Genomic DNA, 16,437 nt, shown 5'->3' with positions numbered 1-16,437 from the left:
TTTTTTGATCTGGCTAATGCTTTGAACTTGACCTATTGTAACATGACTCCAATCTCAAGAGCAAAAGCTATAGAGTCAGAGCAAGGTGTAAATCCTGCCTCAAAAGTTTATTAGCTCTTTGATCTTGAGAAAGTTACTTCATCTCTGTGAGCCTCCATTTCTTCATTTGTAAAGCAAAACTAATAGTGGATTTGCAGATTGTTGTAAAAATTAGACTAAGTGGTTCTGAAGCTCCTGTAGAAAACTTGATGCTGAATACATACTGGCTGTCATCAGTATGATTATTCGATTGGGTTTATTACCTCATCTTCCCATCTAGTCCCGTCTAGGTGGCTCTCGATGACTCCCAGCCAGGTCTCAGCCCCCCATGTCAATTCATACACTCACATGTTTTTCTATTTACTGTCTCTGTCATTATGAACAAAGCTGTCAACTTTGGTGCCCTGCTTCAGTGTTTCTTAAAACTCTATGGTGTGCCATTTGATTATTTCTCACTAGGTAAACATGTCATTAGACATGTTGTGTTTTCTTCCTTAAATGTTGCTGTCGTGTTCATGATAATGAGAAGAGTTGGACAGTCCCAGGAGCAGAGTCAGCTGGATATTTTGGTGACTGGGGTCTGGTTGGGGAGGGGAGAAAGAAGGAAAAAGATGCAAGGCAGAGTGATGGAGTCTGGTGCCAGAACTTGGGAGCCCACTTGCCTGAATTTGCAGCCTGGCTCTCCCACCTACTTGCTGTGTGGTCTTGGTCAAAGTACTTAACATTCAGTTACTGCAGTTTCTTCATCTGTAAAATGGAGATACAGATAATGCCTAACTCATAGTTCTCCTTGTGAGAATTAAATGTGAAATGCTCAGAGCACTGCCTAGCATGTATTAAGAAATAATTAAGTGTTCATGTTATTAGAATTATTCTTTTTCCGATGTTTCACAACAGTCATTACATCAGATAATCTTACTGATAGATATGGCTAGTTACAACCTCAGTCACTTTGAAGTGTTAAGATTGCCTTTGTCTTTTTTAGTATACTGGCACAAATAAGTTTCTCCTTTCAAAGTACTCATATTAATAGCTGCTATATTTATGTCTATATTAGCACTTTAAGATAATTACCTAAATTTTTTCTTTAGATTCTTTACAAAAATATTCTTTGGAATATCCTCAGTAATAAGAAATATTTGTCTTTCAAATCTCGAGGATCAAAAGTTAGAGCCAGCGTATTAAATTTAAATGAGTGATCTGTGTTAATGATCTCTTCTACATGTTTGTATAATTTTATGTACTTGTGTAATTGCATCAGTTACCTAACTTTATGATCACATTAATAGGTATACAGTTAATACCTCTCTGCACACAAAATGCGTGTGTGTATACTTAAAAGAGAGTGTCAAGAACCAGTGTTTAAGATAAGCTCAGTTACTTTCATGAAGGAAAAGTTCATCACTGAGCCACAGTTCACTTAAAGTCACACAGAATCTCATGTTCCAGAAATTTTTAAGAAGCTCAGGGAGTTCCCTGGTGGTCCCGTGGTTAAGACTTCACCTTCTAGTATGGAGAGTGTGGGTTCGATCCCTGGTCAGGGAGCTAAGGTCACACATACTTCAAGGCCAAAAAACATAAAACAGAAGCATTATTATAACAAATTAAGACTTTAAAAAGTGGTCCACATTAAAAAAAAATCTAAAATGAAAGAAAGCCCATGTTTTTGACCTTACCCATCGAATCTACAAACTGTGCACTTGGAAACTGCATCCCCAGCGCTCTTACCTCCTTCCATATCCATGCATTCCTATAGGCACCGGAACACAACGGTACTGATCTTGGGGAACCTGCAGCAAAGGGTGCAGGTGAGCCCTGCTGCCAGTGAGATGCACAGTCTAACTCGATTTCAGAAGTATGCCTGCGTCGACTGCTTGACAAAGTTGCACTGTCTTAACAGCCAGTGAACTATCTGTATGCATTTGGCATCCTAAACATGGCCATTTCAATTATTTTAAAGTTTCCTCTAAAAGTCTGCCTCATGACTTGAATGGAGACATGGTCATTTGTGCTAATTGCATTTTAGAATCTCTTATTATATGGGTGACAGGAAGCTAATGTTTACAACTTTTGTTCACATCAAGTACCATTAGGCACTTAATTATGTAACAATTGGCTACCTAGCTATACTTTGCAGATACCAGAAAGCATCAGTCTCTCTTCCCAGCGCTGTGTGTGTCTGGAATACATGTGCAGCGCATAGGCTCAGCTTCTCGTCGGGCTGTCTGGGTGGCCGCCTGACCCTTGCTACTCAGACCCAGGCTATGCTAGAGAAATCTCTGCCTGACTCCCAGACAGGGGGTTGAGACTGAGACAGTATCATTGCACCAGGGGCTCTGCCATGAGGCTTCTGAGAATGAGAGAAAGTAGGGACAGAATGACTCGGGCGGTGGGGGGCGGGGGTGGCTTCCCAGGTGGCGCTAGTGGTAAAGAACCCGCCTGCCAATGCAGGAGACAGAAGAGACTTGGGTTCAGTGTTTGGTCGGGAAGATCCCTTGGAGGAGGGCACAGCAACCCACTCCAGTATTCTTTCCTAGAGAACCCCATGGACAGAGGAGCCTGGTGGGCTAGAGTCCACAGGGTTACACAGAGTTGGATACAACTGAAGAGACTCAGCGTGGATGCATGCATGAGTGACTTGTGGATGTCCAAGATCATAGATAGTTGGATGATTTATATCTTGAGAACAGAAGACCTTAAAAAAAAAAAAAAAAAAGCTTCTGACACATAAGCAGAGAGTATTAGAGCCCGGACACTCAAAGTCCTCCTTTTTTGTAGATGATGCTGAACTCAGAACAGTGAAGGACGAGCAGAGAGAAAGGCTGGCCCCAAACCGGGCTCCGATTTTGAGAAAATCACGCCTATCTTGCCAATTTTTATTTGTAGTTTCTTTAAGAGAAAAATTGTGTAGTCTAATAAGATACTTAGAAGATGAACTATTGTGGTCTGTCAGGTTATCGTCACGTAGGTTGGAATGTGCCTTAGAATCTCATCGTGGAGTGAATTTTACTGTAACGCAAGATCTCACCATGAGCGGGTATTGTGTTAATGACCATATGCCATCATTCCTTCCCGTCTGACTGAGAACGTGAATAGTGTTCCCATCGTGTGAACTGCTGATTGCCATCAGGCCACTCTGTTGTCATGGTTCTAGTTAAAAAATGTGAAAGAAACTAGATCTTTTCAACCTGAAGGTTCTCTCTGTGTAGTTAATTAAAGACATTTTCAGAAGACATTTGGATTGTGGGAAGCAATGATAGCACATCATGACATTTATTTCATTCCTTACCCCCGAGAATCTCAGTAATTGGTTCACCTATTCAAAACGGTTATTTCATCCGAGGGTAAAGATTCCAGGACCCCCAGCCAGACTCACCTAATTTATCTAATTGGCAGCATCTTTTACAAACAACCCTGGACATAGGAACTTTCTGATTTGTGAATGTGCCATTCACAATGTGAAGCTTATCTAATGTCAAGGAAAGTCTTTAGGAAATGTTGTTTGGCTGTTGTTTAGTCGCTAAGTTGTGTCCGACTCTTAGGAAGCTTTAGCCAAGAGTTAATATTTTATTTATACCATTGTGTTAAAGAACACATTTTAGAAATGAAAATTCCATATAAACTGTTGAAATGCTGAAGATTTCACTTTGCAGCTGAAGAAATAAGACATGAATGGCTTACCTGTGATAGCAAATAAAAAGATGGTGGCAGAATGGTCACCAGAACTGGAGCTTTTGACTTCATGTCCAGTGGTCTTCCTCCTGGGCTAGGCTATTCTGCATCATCAGAGGTATTCCATTTTATGCAGTTCTGTTGTGATATAGGGAAAAAACAGAAGGTGTACTTATTGCCTTGTGGGGATTTTATCTTCCCATGGAAGAGACGGTGTGTGTATTCACAAATGCAGTTATGTTGCCTGCTACTCCTTTCCTTTTTGCTACCATAGAATCTGCTCAAAACGGTCATATAGTTGCATAAAGCTGCTGTCCAATGATTCATTTGGAACGTGTGTGAACAAGGGTGCAGGTGAGCCGGTGAGTCACCAAGTGATGTGCCCACCTGGAGACCAAAGGCAGATGGTGCTGCGCTGATCGTGATCTGGCTTCTTGGAGGGAAGGAGGTGATAGTACTGTTCACTCTGTGTGGCCCCACTGTGGGACCTGGTGTTCATGTGACAGATCTTTCAAAGGGCCACCCATAAACTGGCATGAATTCAGAGACTGGAAAATGGGATGTTGAATGGATTAGATGTCACAGAGTAGTGACTGAAGAAGTTGCACATATTAGATGTAGAGAAGAACCATCTGAGTGGTGATTGTTGTTATTTAGTCTGTAAGTTGTGTCCAACTCTTCTGTGACCCCATGGACTGTAACCCATCAAGCTTCTCTTTCCCAGGCAAGAATATTGCAGTGGGTTGCCATTTCCTCCTCCAGAGACTCTTCCAGAGTCAGGGATAGAACCCATGTCTCCTGCTTTGGCAGGTGGATTCTTTAGGGCTGAGCCAACAGGAAAGCCCATGGGTAATGACAGAGTCCCTCTAATATTTGAGAGACATCCATGTGAAAAGCACCCTAAACTTGAGTGCCTAAGCTTCTAAATTGAGGGCTGGTAAATAGAAGCTCCAGTGAGGCACCAGACCTTTTGGCTCAGGGCTTCAAAAGATGGAATGGGTTTCTGCCTCCCGGGGTACTGCATTTTCAGTCTCTGGAGGTGTTGCATGGAGGAGATATTTTAAAGGGCACCGTTCACAATTCAAATTTGCAGTTGGACGAGATGACCTTTAAGGTGCTTTGCAGCACCTGGGGTTTTATGATTCTATTTCTATTATGCTTCGACGCTGGGTATGTGTCACATTGTTTGAACCAAACACTGGACAGGAGCACAGTTTGGAATGTTGATGGCTCTCACATCTATTTTGTGTTTCAATTTCTGGAAGCGGTCTCTTTGTCTTTGAGGCAGTTTGGTCCCTGACCTTCTGTAACATTTGGATCTCAGCCACACTGTCTTTGTTTACTGTAAAGAGCATGGAAAAACTGACTTCCTGACAGTGCTCTGCGAAGTCTAAGGTCAAACCACTCACAGGTGAACAAACACAGTCTTTCCACCTTAAAATTGCCATTTGGCCCCTGTAAAATGTATCAGGGTCATAATACTAGGTAAGAGAAGAGAGGAGAGACCAGGGCGCTGCCAGCAGCCAACTATTAGTCATTTGTCATTCTGCTTTGTGAAGAGCGAATCTTAATTCAGTATCCATCCATCCATTTTGGGGAAGTTAGAAAACATGGCATGCAATTTTCAGTCCTCTGGAAACCTAGTGAATGAGCCCAGAGAGATCCTTCTTTTCTCTACATTCGCATCATCAGTATCTCCCAGGAGATATTATAGAGACAAAGCATAGCATTCTTATTCACTTAAGAAACTTAAAAAAGAGTCACACTCATTGAGGTTCGTATCACACAAGCTCGCTCTTTTATGGTAATACCTCAATGTGGCCTAATGTGTTGAGTTACTTTCAAGAAGCCATATTCATTTTTTTTTTTTTTAAACTAACCTCTGCTATTCTTTGTTGTTATTTAGTTGCTAAGTTGTGTCTGACTCTTTGCAACTACATGGACTGTAGCCTGCCAGGCTTCCCTGTTCTCCGCTATCTCCTGGAGTTTGCCCAAATTCATGTCCATTGAGTCAGTGATGGTATCTAACCATCTCATCCTCTGCCGCCGCCTTCTCCCTTTGCGTTCAATTTTTCCTGGCATCAAGGTCTTTTCCAGTGAGTCAGCTCTTCACATCAAGTGGCCAAAGTATTGGAGCTTCAGAAAGAGTCCTTCTAATGAACATTCAAGGTTGATTTCCTTTGGGATTGACTGGTTTGCTTCCCTTGGGTCTCTCGAGAATCTTCTCCAGCACCACAGTTTGAAAGTATCAGTTATCTGGAGCTTAGCCTTCTTTATGGACCAGCTCTCACATGCCGGAAAGACCATAGCTTTGACTTACATGGACCTTTGTTGGCAAAGTGACGTCTCTGCTTTTTTAATATGCTGCCTAGGTTTGTCATAGCTTTTCTTCCAAGGAGCAAGTGTCTTTTAATTTTATGGCCGCAGTCACCATCTGCAGTGATTTTGGAGCCCAAGAAAATAAAATTCGTCACTGCTTCCACTTTCTCCCCCTCTATTTGCTGTTGTCAAAAGCAGTAGGTTCCGTTTGTCAAACGGAGGGAAGTGTCTTCCTGGGTGAGGGTCTCATAAGCTCTTTGCAGACCCAGATGGTACCTTGTTCATTTTCTTCTCCCATCATGCTTCATACACTGTCCTACCCAAGAAGGTCCACATAACACGTTGGTGTGAATGTCACTGAACAAAACAGTGACCTTGTTCACATATTACATTACCCATTTACTCAGAATCATTTATTTTCCAGATCGAAGTTTCTATCTTAATATTTAAAGATTAATCACTGGAATTAATCTAAAGCAATATCACAATATTCCCAACATAAATTTGCATTTTTTTTTCTTTTTTCCTTCAACAATGTAGGAATAAATTTGGCTTTCACTGTGTTTTTTTCCCTTGGTCTCTAGTATAAGTAGGCTCTTGAAATGCCCTAGTTATCTAACATTGCTCTTGAACTCCACTTAGAGATGATATACTAGCCTTTTACTAAAATATATCTGGGTATTAAAAGCCCAATTCTTTACTGCTGATGAGAAAGATTATTAACACTTTTTTTCCCCAGCTATAATATGAGGCAATAATACCCCTTTTTACTTCCAGAGCCAGAAGCAGTATGTCATATTAACCTTCATTAGCTACTTAAGAAATTTGTTAATTTAGGATTCTGGTTAGCTAAGATTGTATGCGAAGGGTGATAAACTTGTGTGGTTTCCCCACTTTGCTGTGTATCAAAAAATAAAAGAATGGTAAAGTATGTCTGGTTACAGATTTTACTGCCTTGGTGTAATAAGTGCAGTGTTCAAATTAGGAGCTAGACCTGGATAAGATGGGTCTGCAGGTGATGAGCAAAGATTGACGTGGCTGGAGCAGGGAGGAATTGACGCATCTGATCAAAACGAGCCTGAAGAGGAGTCTTAAGGTGCATGATGGGTGAAAGCAGGTATCATTGAAAATCTGGGCCAGTGGTGAGAGAGAGAAAACAGATGCTATTTCTATGTATCTAATTTCATGATGGAGCTTGCCCCTTGGATATCCTATGAGATGTTAAATTTTCTGTAGTTTTTTCTTCTGTGTAGCATCGCTTTATTTTTCCCATTTCTACCTCCATCTACTTAACTGATTCATTCAGTATTTTTAAAAAATGTATCAAGTATTGTGCTTGGAAAAACAAGGATGGAGGAGATCAGTTTCTGAGCTCAGGGAACTGCTTGATTAATTTATCCAGGTTTAAAGAAACATGCAGTCAGCTTTCCTATCATTTTTCCCTTTCCCCAAGAAACACCTCAGTAATGTTATTTCTTTTTTCATAAAGCCTCTAGAACCCCTCTTGGTTTTTCTCCTGCCACTACTGCGTTCAGGCAGTGGACCCTTATAGTCAGGCTATGGCAGGAGCCTCTTGGTCAGTCTCCTTATATCCAGTCTTTCCTCCACCCTCTATTAATTTTAACTATGTGTGCTAAGTCGCTTCAGTCATGTCTGACTCTTTGCGACCCTATGGACTCTAGCCCACCAGGCTCCTCTGTCCAAGGGATTCTTCAGGCAAGAATACTGGAGTGGGTTGCCATGCCCTTCTCCAGGGGATCTTCCCGACCCAGGGATTGAACTCCATCCCCTACACTGCAGGCAGATTCTTTATCACTGAACCACCAGAAAAGTCTTCCTATAATTTGGAACAATAATGGACAAGTCGCGTGCTTTTTAGGGTAAGAGTAAAACGCCTTAGCCTTTTAATATGGCTCTCCCTGTTCTTGTCTGACTTCTACAGACCTTGCCCTCTGCTTGGACTGAATTGATCCCCTCATGCATCTCAGTCAGGATTGTGTGTCCCTCACCTTTCTGGTTTCCAGCTCCAAGGATGTACAGCATGGCAGTTAAAAAGTGGTGCTTAGGGGTCAGACGTATCGATCTGTTAGCCCTTACCTGCTGTGCAGTCTTGGGCAGCTTATTTAACCTCTCATGGGTACTTCTGTATCATTGAAAAGAGGTTATTAAAGCACTAAGTCCCTCATAGGATTAACTGTCTTCAGGGATGTGAAATGCTTAGAGGAGACCCTGGCATAAATGAAGGGCTAGTGTTTCATTCCTCTTGTTACTATTATTGTTATGGCCCAAACCTTGCCCCCTACCCTGGCCAGATGTTTCATAGCTCACTGCAGATCTCAGCATTCTTTGGGGACCTTGGCAGACATATAGGTAGAATTCGTTTTTCCCTTCTCAGACCTTCCAGGGCATTATTTACCCAACATTCATTTGGTAGGCAGATTTAGACCTGTTTATTATTGTTACAAGAAATAAATCTTGAAGAGAGAGCAATTCAAGATAGTACACGGTTAGTGCCAGTAGAGCACAGGTTGCATAGATTACACATTGAGGGCAGGGGCAGTGCCTCCTGTGTCTTTGGTTTCCTTACCATGCTCTGGGCCTAGTTACTCACAAAAATAAGCCAAAATTACTATCTTTTTCCTGATTCAATGGATGATGTCTTCAGAGGGTCAGGAATAGACCAGTCTACTGACATAGATGATGTACCGTCAGATACAGGGTGTTTTTACTGGTAGCATGTACACCTGAAGAAATAAGGAGCCATCCTCAGTTTTGGAAGGTTTGCCCAGACCACATGGAGAAGGGGGTCTGGACATCCAGAACGTGGTGGTTTATTAAGGTTTGTTTAGTGGCCAGTCGCCCAATGGACTAGAACAAAGAAGGAGGCAACAGAGAATAATGTGGACTGTGCCAGTGTGAGTGCGTGAGCGTAGACTCTGGAATGGAGGACTGGAGAGGACATCTTAAATTCAAGTGTAATTTGTAAGGAAAGAATCCATAGAACTCGAGAGTTCGTAAGGGTTGATGGCCGGAAAGGCATGAAAAACCGCGGGGTTTCTTCCTTAGATGTCTTTGGAGTATCGAGATTGGGAGATGGTTGACCTCGAAGGTAAAAAGACACATGTGGTTACTGGACCATGAGCTCTCGGGTGGCAGAGACTGTGCCTATCTTCTCCCCAGTGTCCAGGACAATCCTTGAACCAAACACACCTGGAAGCTTATAATATGCACGTGAATGAATGAAGGGCCGCTCACCTTGGTACCTACAGTTCAGTAAGACAAGTTGTAGACAATTCCTGCCACCTGTTTACTGATGCTCTCCTTCCAGTTAGCTGGCATGCTCGAATTTTCTAAAGAGGCATACCTTTCACACTGTGGGGAGGATGTTGCATATAGGCAGCGTATTTAATTCTGGGATGACTGATGGATTCGACAAGGCCCTGAGGCCATCTCTCTCCTACCTGCCTTAATATAACTGGTACAACGTACCTGGGCAGCACAGCACCTCTTCAGAGAGATGCCCTGGAAAGCAGTTGTTCGCTCTCACCCTGCCGAGGAGTAGCAATATCCACGTGGCTTAAGGGCTCTAGCTACAGCCATGAGCATCATCAGAAAAATATCACCACCATCCGCCAGCCTGAGATGCCACAGGGAAAGTATGAGGCTTGTCAGTTCAGCGAAGCAGAAACATTTTGCTTGTTTTTAATGCTTACTTGCAGGAGAACTTCATTATGTGTTTGTACGCCTTTAAATGAGAAAGTGCATTTTTGGAAAATAATGAAAATCGACTCTTCTCCCTACAAAGGGGCAAGCTTTTCCCACTTGGGTGAATATTGCCTGCGCCATCCGCCCAAGAAGAAAGGGAGCGGTCTTGGCCAGCATCTTATTAGTCTAAAAATAAATTATTCAGAATGCAGGTTCAGATGCAGATTGCAGGGAGAGATAATAGAATTGGTTTTCCAAGCCTGATCATGCTATGAAGACATGGCGTGTGCTTTTCAGGAATCCACTTAAGTGGAATCAAGCTTTGACTAATACAAACTGGAAATAATATTGCTGCCATCCAGCTTGTGTTTGAGGTACAGCATCCTCAGAATATCTCCAAGCGCCCACAGTGTCTCTAGGCTATGTTAAGTGTGCATGTCTGCAAGTCCGGGTGCATTCACCAGCATTTCTTCAGAGATGCCTTTTTTCCTCATTGTTCTTTTAAGGAAATTTCTTCCTGGAGCACAAGAGGGGCATGTCTCACTTCAGCTCTGTCTCCCTCCTACTCCCCCTGCCTCGGCAACACAGTTGACCACATCAGCAGCCGACTCCAGTTGTCATGTGGCTTCTCATGTGATGCTGGGTCTGCTAGCACTTTGGAGCAAAAGCCTTTGTGACTCGGCACTCATGGACAGTAGCGTTCGGGGACAGGAGAGATTTTGGAGGGGGCGGGGAGGCCAATAACCCGAGAAACATCAGAAATAAAAGTCGCATGAAGTACTCTGATCTATGTATTATATATATTTTTTGAAATTTGATTTTAACTCTTGCTTTTTTTTTTTTTTTTAATGGTTTGTGTCTGTTTTTCCCACCCCCGCAGGCGCTGAGCTGCGCTGTTTTGTGTTTCTTTCTTTCTTTTTTTTATTCTGAAGCCAGACCGTCTTTCCTCACAGCTCCAGGGCTGCATCGCTGCGGGCACGCCAAGCTTCTCCTGGTTACCTGAGCTGCTGTGGCTGTCTCCCGGCTTCGGCTTCTTCATGGCGCACGGGAACCCAGCATCATCTGTCTACGCAGCGCAGAACGAGGACCTGCTGGTGGAGCTCTGGCCGGGGTCCCCTCGCAGGCAGGCGAGGGGACTCGGAGGACAGGGTGATGCGGGAGAAGACCCGGGGTGGGATGGATAGAAAGAACGCCAAGGACCGGGCAGGAGAAGTTAGGAATTTGATCCGTCCAATGCCCACTGGTCTTCCCCACGGCGCACCCAGCTCAGGCTGCTCTTGGGGATTAGTCTGGGAGGAAAGACCCATGGCGAGATGTGGTGGCATTTTACTTGAGAGTGGAGCTGAAGATGGATAAACCTGGTCTCTGATGTGTCTGCCTGCCTGCCTGCCGACGAGGCAGAGTTGGAGAAAGGCAGAGCGAGGGAGCGCCTGAGAAGAAAGAGGAGAGGCGGAATGCCGTTCGATTGTCTGCCGCTGGCCCTGCATTCTCATTCTAGGGAGGAAGGCATAATTTATAACCCAGTCTATGGGTGGAAGAACTGTAAATTGTAGTCTGGATGTCCCCGGTGCTGTCAAGGAAGAAACTGATGAGCTAGGTGACTGTACCAGTGTCCCCAGGGAGAAGATCAGCCTTGCAGCATGGATTTAAATGCATGTGCATGCATGTAGAGACATGAAAAGAGGGCGATTTCTGACCAGTTTACACAGGAAGTCTGTCACTTGGCTGGATCGGGCTTGATTGCAGCTTGTATTTTCAGCTTCAGCTCAACACCCATTTCCTGACTAGCTAGAGAGCATGGCCAAAGCAGCTGCATGCAGAATTTTCTTGTTAATGTGAAAGCAACCCTCCTCAGCTTTAACTCCTTGAAGTTCTGAATGCTCTGTGCTTCGCTCGGACTGACTGTAGGGTTTTGTTTGCTTCTTCTTCGACAGATCCCCTGTAAACACAGCTGTATTCAGTATGATGAAAAATTCTATCCAGTAAATAGAAATCTGATCAATTTAATCAAAATAAATGTATCCCAGATGACTTTGAGACCAGCTGGCTACCACAGGCTTCAGATGCTAAGCGTACAATGGAGATGAATGCAATCTTATATTTACGTGTTTCTGAATTCCCGGATCAGCCTATAATTAAAAAAAGAAATCCTTTTGTAGGAAAGAGGTGGTCCTACCAGCTCTCAAGGTAGCTGGTTAGATTCAGGTGCGGATGTTGTTCATGAGATTTGGGATCACGATGTCGCATTTCGAGGGCGTGTGCCATGTGGCAGAGCAGAGTCATGCTCCACATAGAGAAAGCCTGCATCTACCTTGCCATCTGGAGACGCGGGTGCCCTCGAAACAGCCTCTGGCGAGGTTGGGGGAGGCACCTGAAGCTTGTTTTAGATTCCGATGTGTGGGCTCTGGTGCTCCAAGCCCAGCTCAAAACTGGGGGTGAGGTGCTTTCCCAGTTGTCATGGGGAGCTCTTCTGGGACGCCTGTCTGGCCCTTCCACTGTTTGTTACTATTTCTACAAAGGCGGCTCTGTGTGTTGGATTATGTTTGGCCAGCTGTTGGCGCATTCCTGCGGGTGGGGCTGGGTGGAGACCTGATTACTGTACTTGGAAACTGTAGATCTCTGTGCTGGTGGAGAGCAGGGAGGGAATGCAAAGAAAGCAGGTTGGAGAAGCTGATCTCTCTTAGAGATTTGCTCCAGGTAGTTCTACAGCACGTGCAGAAAGGCTTCCAGTGTAGAGAAGGAAAGAGGGGATGATGCGGGGCGGGGAGCAGTGAGGGAAGGAGAATGCAACTGAGCAAGCCCATCAGAGAGAAAAACAGACTTTAGAACTTCAAAGCTGCATAGACAAGCAGAATGTCAGCAGCTTGTAATTAGTGGTTCATGGTTGCGTCAGCGCCTGCACCTCTCCAAGAATAACTGTGTGATGTGTGCCACAGAGTGAAGAAGACAGTCATAACTAAGTTATCAAACCTAGTTCAAACCAGGGCAAATGGAGTCAGGAATTTTTCTGTGTTTGTAAATCAAATCCTGATGGATTACACGTCTAAGACTTGCTGGGTTCTGCATAATTGAAGGCTGGATTATCCATTTATGGGGGAGGGTGGAGGGATATTGTATGTTCATTAAACGAAACTATGAACCCTTAAAAATGCAGATGAATCGTGCATGTAAATATCAGCGCGCTCTTCGTCAATACACGGTATTTCCTCCAATAGCCCCAAGCAGCTGTTGCCAATCTCCCCGAATCTCTGCATCCACACAGAGTTTTTATTTGCTCGGTTTTTGTGCATTCACATGGAGAGGAGTTAAAAGTTACAGTTCAGATGAAATAGGGTCAATTACATGCAAAAAATCGCATCTTGGAATTGGGCAACTGCAGCGGGGTTCTGATTTTTGTTGCTGCCCCCATGTAAAGTTTGCCGGAGCCTTGGCGGTCTCGCAGCCAAACAGCCGTCTGTTAGTAAGCCCGTGGGAAGTCGGGGCACCGCAGTGGTGGGGAGGCGAAGGCCACGTTCACTTCCCTCCCTTGTCTCTGGCGCTTAGAGATTGCCGTGTGTGTGACTCCAGCCCCACAAAGAGCCGGTGGGAGGAGCTGATTGGTCGGGAGGCTGGGGATGTTTACTCTTATTTGTTTTCAGCGCTCCTCCACGGCATTCATGCTGTATTTGTATTTGTGTTCACGCCGCACAATTACTCCTCGCCCTGCTTTGTTTCTCTGCCCGAAGAGAAGTCAATTTTAGTTCAGCTCCCCGGGTTTCGGCCTCCTGGCTAAAATCCTACGTATTGCTTTCCCCGGGTCTGCGTTTCCTTTTTTAATGTGGATTAGGGGGAAATCGGTGGCCGGGAAAGCCGTGCATATTCAATCAGTAGCTTTTGAAGCCGCGCCTGTCAGATAATTTAAATATATTTACTCTGGGGGTGCCGGAGCTGGCGTGGTCGGAGCCCGTTTTAATGTACCTCTTCGCTTTCGTCAAGGAGCGGAACCTGCCGGCTCAGAATGGCGTATTCTGTGCACCCAACAGGGTGGAAGACATGATTTTGTTTGTGTTAGTTCAAACAGCTGGTCATTAATGCAGTCCCCATTTCGCCACTGAAGTGCGGGTGGACGTGAATGGCTGCCTGATTAATGCTGTCCCCTCCGAGGGTCCTTCACCCAGCAGTCAGGCTCGGAGCAGAATAATGTAGCATGATGTGATTGCTCTCTAACAGGGTAGTATGTCATTGTGTCACCAAGCAATTGAGGTTATTACGGGGCAGGGCAGACAGACGGGACAGTGGGGTTACTAGACCGTAGCATTTTTAGAAATACAGGCCTGACCTACTTAGAGTTATTCTCTCTGGCTGGCAGCTGCACGGAGCATCCAGTCTTCTGATAGGCTGAGGCTGTTGCTAGGGGGGAATTAGCCTGAATTTTTCCACACACAGACTCAGTGACTGAATGATAAAAGCTGACTGGAATTAAAGAGATTTGGTTTAGTATTATACAGATGGATCGGCCCCGTTTTTCTTTCTCAAGTGCAAAGGAAGAGTGCAAAATACAGATTTTTGTGTCCAGCTTGTTCCTTGACCCTCTGGTTCTCCCCCACCAAAGAACCGCCAGAGCAAGGCAGTTATGAAATTTCGGTTAATCTCTTTAAAGTCGGGGGTCATGGAAATGATGTTGCAAATGGCAAGATATTTAAGCTTAAAGACCGCTGAGAATGACTAACAGAAGGTTAGATTATTTTTCCTCTTCTGTGCACTAAACTGTTTTGAAGTTGGGCATGCATCTTTCATGCACTGTATATTTAAACTCTCTCCCCCTTTTGGGCTTGAACAAAACATTTATATAAATTCTCTTCTATCCAAACAGATAGAAGCTTGCAGTCTCTGGCTTGTTTAAAATAAGATGGTAAGGATTCCAGATTTGGATGGGGGAGAAAAATATATATAACACTTTTTTTTTTTAATTACAAAGTATTTTTTTCTGGGATATTTTGGGTTTGGCTTATTTTTTAAAAGCAAGCCTGGTGTTTGTTCTTGTGGATAAAACTTAACTGCTCCCACCCTACCCTCTTGGCTTCACAATGTACAGAAAGATACAGGTTTTTTTCCTCCAGAAGATAAAGTATCTGCTGAATTTATCTGCATATTGTTTTTCCTGGTTGCTCATATAAGCACTGCGTGTAGAAAGTTCACATAATCAATTTTATATGATGACACCCCCTTTTTTTAATCTACTCCTGTATTCTCCAAGTATCTCTGAGTTTGTGATTTTTTAATAGATCTTTTCCAGAGGCAGATTTTTTAAAATAGCTCCTTTAATGAAAACTGAAAGTCCATCAGGATAAAAATTAAAACAATATATAGTCAAAAATACTTTGTTTTTTTTTTGTTTGTTTCTAATTGCATACTATCTGTGCTTTATCCACAGTGTCCTTCTGTTACCTTATCTGTTCCTCTGCTGAAAGTAATCATTATCCTGCCTTTTTGATTTGAAATTAATTTTTGTAAGAACATGCTGTGATATCACAAGTACACATGGAGCTTGGCTACGTTAGGGAGAGGAAGAATGTAGTTTCTTATAAATGTCTAACACTGGATTCCTTGGCCATGTGGAAAAAAAGTAAATTTAGATGTGGGGTTTTCTTTTCATTTTAGGATTTTAAAAGTATTCAAGTCTATATGGTGGTTATCACTTACACCAGATATCAGAGTCAAAAGAAAAAAAAATGATCGAATGATATCATAGCCAAGAAACTCATCAGTCTTTTCTCTTTTTTAGGCCAGCAATGTTTACATTTCATCATATAACTATAACATCAAGCTAAAACAGTGTATTTTCTGATGTTGTAATTGATGTTTCTTTCCCTTACTAGCTTTGAGAATCCCCCAAATAACATTTTTTTTGTAAAGATTTCCAAACATACTAGTGATTTTTCTTTACTGAATAAAATACCAATGTATATTTGTTGAATAAAAAGTTGCTTTTGTGTGCTGCGCCTTCCAAAAATGAAGCCATTTCATTTATTATTTTAATAAGTGAACATTTTAACTCTTCTTCTTTGGGTCAGTGGATGATCATTTAAATATTTTAAGTTCAAAGTTATAGAGATAAAATGTCTCTTTAAAATCACTTAGGGGAAAATGTTGACCTAGATTTATTAACATTTGTTAAAGGACAGATGTTTAATTTTTATGTTGACTATAGCCTGTGTCCAGGTACCCGGGCAAATCAAATGTTTATTGTCTGTTTCATAATAAATTAATCACACTGAAGTAATTCAGTGTAAGTCTTATTTGATCATTAGGTTGTGAAGAATTTTTCATTGTTGTGGCTTTTATCCATTTCTGTTAGGTGGATCAAAAACAAAACAAGACTGTTATTTATGCTGCCTTGCTATAATTAAGCTTAACTTCTAGGTACTCACTTTGACTCTGTATGTTCATAGTGTTAATTTCAGCCAGTGTCATTGATCAAAAAGCCAAAGGAGCAATCATGGTCAATCACTGCATCAATCACTTATTCATTAGGTAAGTATCTACTTTCTGCTCACACGTGAGACTGGCTTCTCTAGTGATAGGTTTCCTGTGTTCTGTTCTGTGTACACCTGACATTGTGTAATCCTTAAAATTTGAGGGGCAGAGCTGATGGTAATAACATTAGATGCTTGGAGATGATCGGCACCCCTGATCTCACTAGCAAGCAACGTCTCTTCCAAA

At 43.0% G+C, this 16,437-nt stretch overlaps 1 protein-coding gene across 24 annotated transcripts in view; it reads left to right on the top strand.

Annotated features, from left to right (window-relative positions):
- Positions 1 to 16,437, top strand: part of LOC147347652 (uncharacterized) — a 521,220-nt gene that overhangs the window by 388,379 nt on the left and 116,404 nt on the right. For 4 of the 24 annotated variants that reach the window (XR_015152377.1, XR_015152400.1, XR_015152387.1 and 1 more), the window contains one exon: positions 10,689 to 15,997. The exons of 18 other annotated variants lie outside the window; for them this stretch is intronic. The gene's annotated coding sequence lies outside the window, so the exon portion shown is untranslated. Of the gene's footprint in view, positions 1 to 10,615; positions 15,998 to 16,437 lie in introns of those variants that run through there. 2 more of the 24 variants (XR_015152385.1, XR_015152368.1) reach the window with 1 other exon arrangement.

This window comes from Bos grunniens, chromosome 23, assembly GCF_055505025.1.
Source record: "Bos grunniens cultivar Pamir isolate PY7600 chromosome 23, Bosgru_T2T1.0, whole genome shotgun sequence".
Taxonomy (NCBI): domain Eukaryota; kingdom Metazoa; phylum Chordata; class Mammalia; order Artiodactyla; family Bovidae; genus Bos; species Bos grunniens.
Note: the sequence above shows the minus strand (reverse complement) of the source record. Positions and strands in the feature narration are given on the sequence as shown.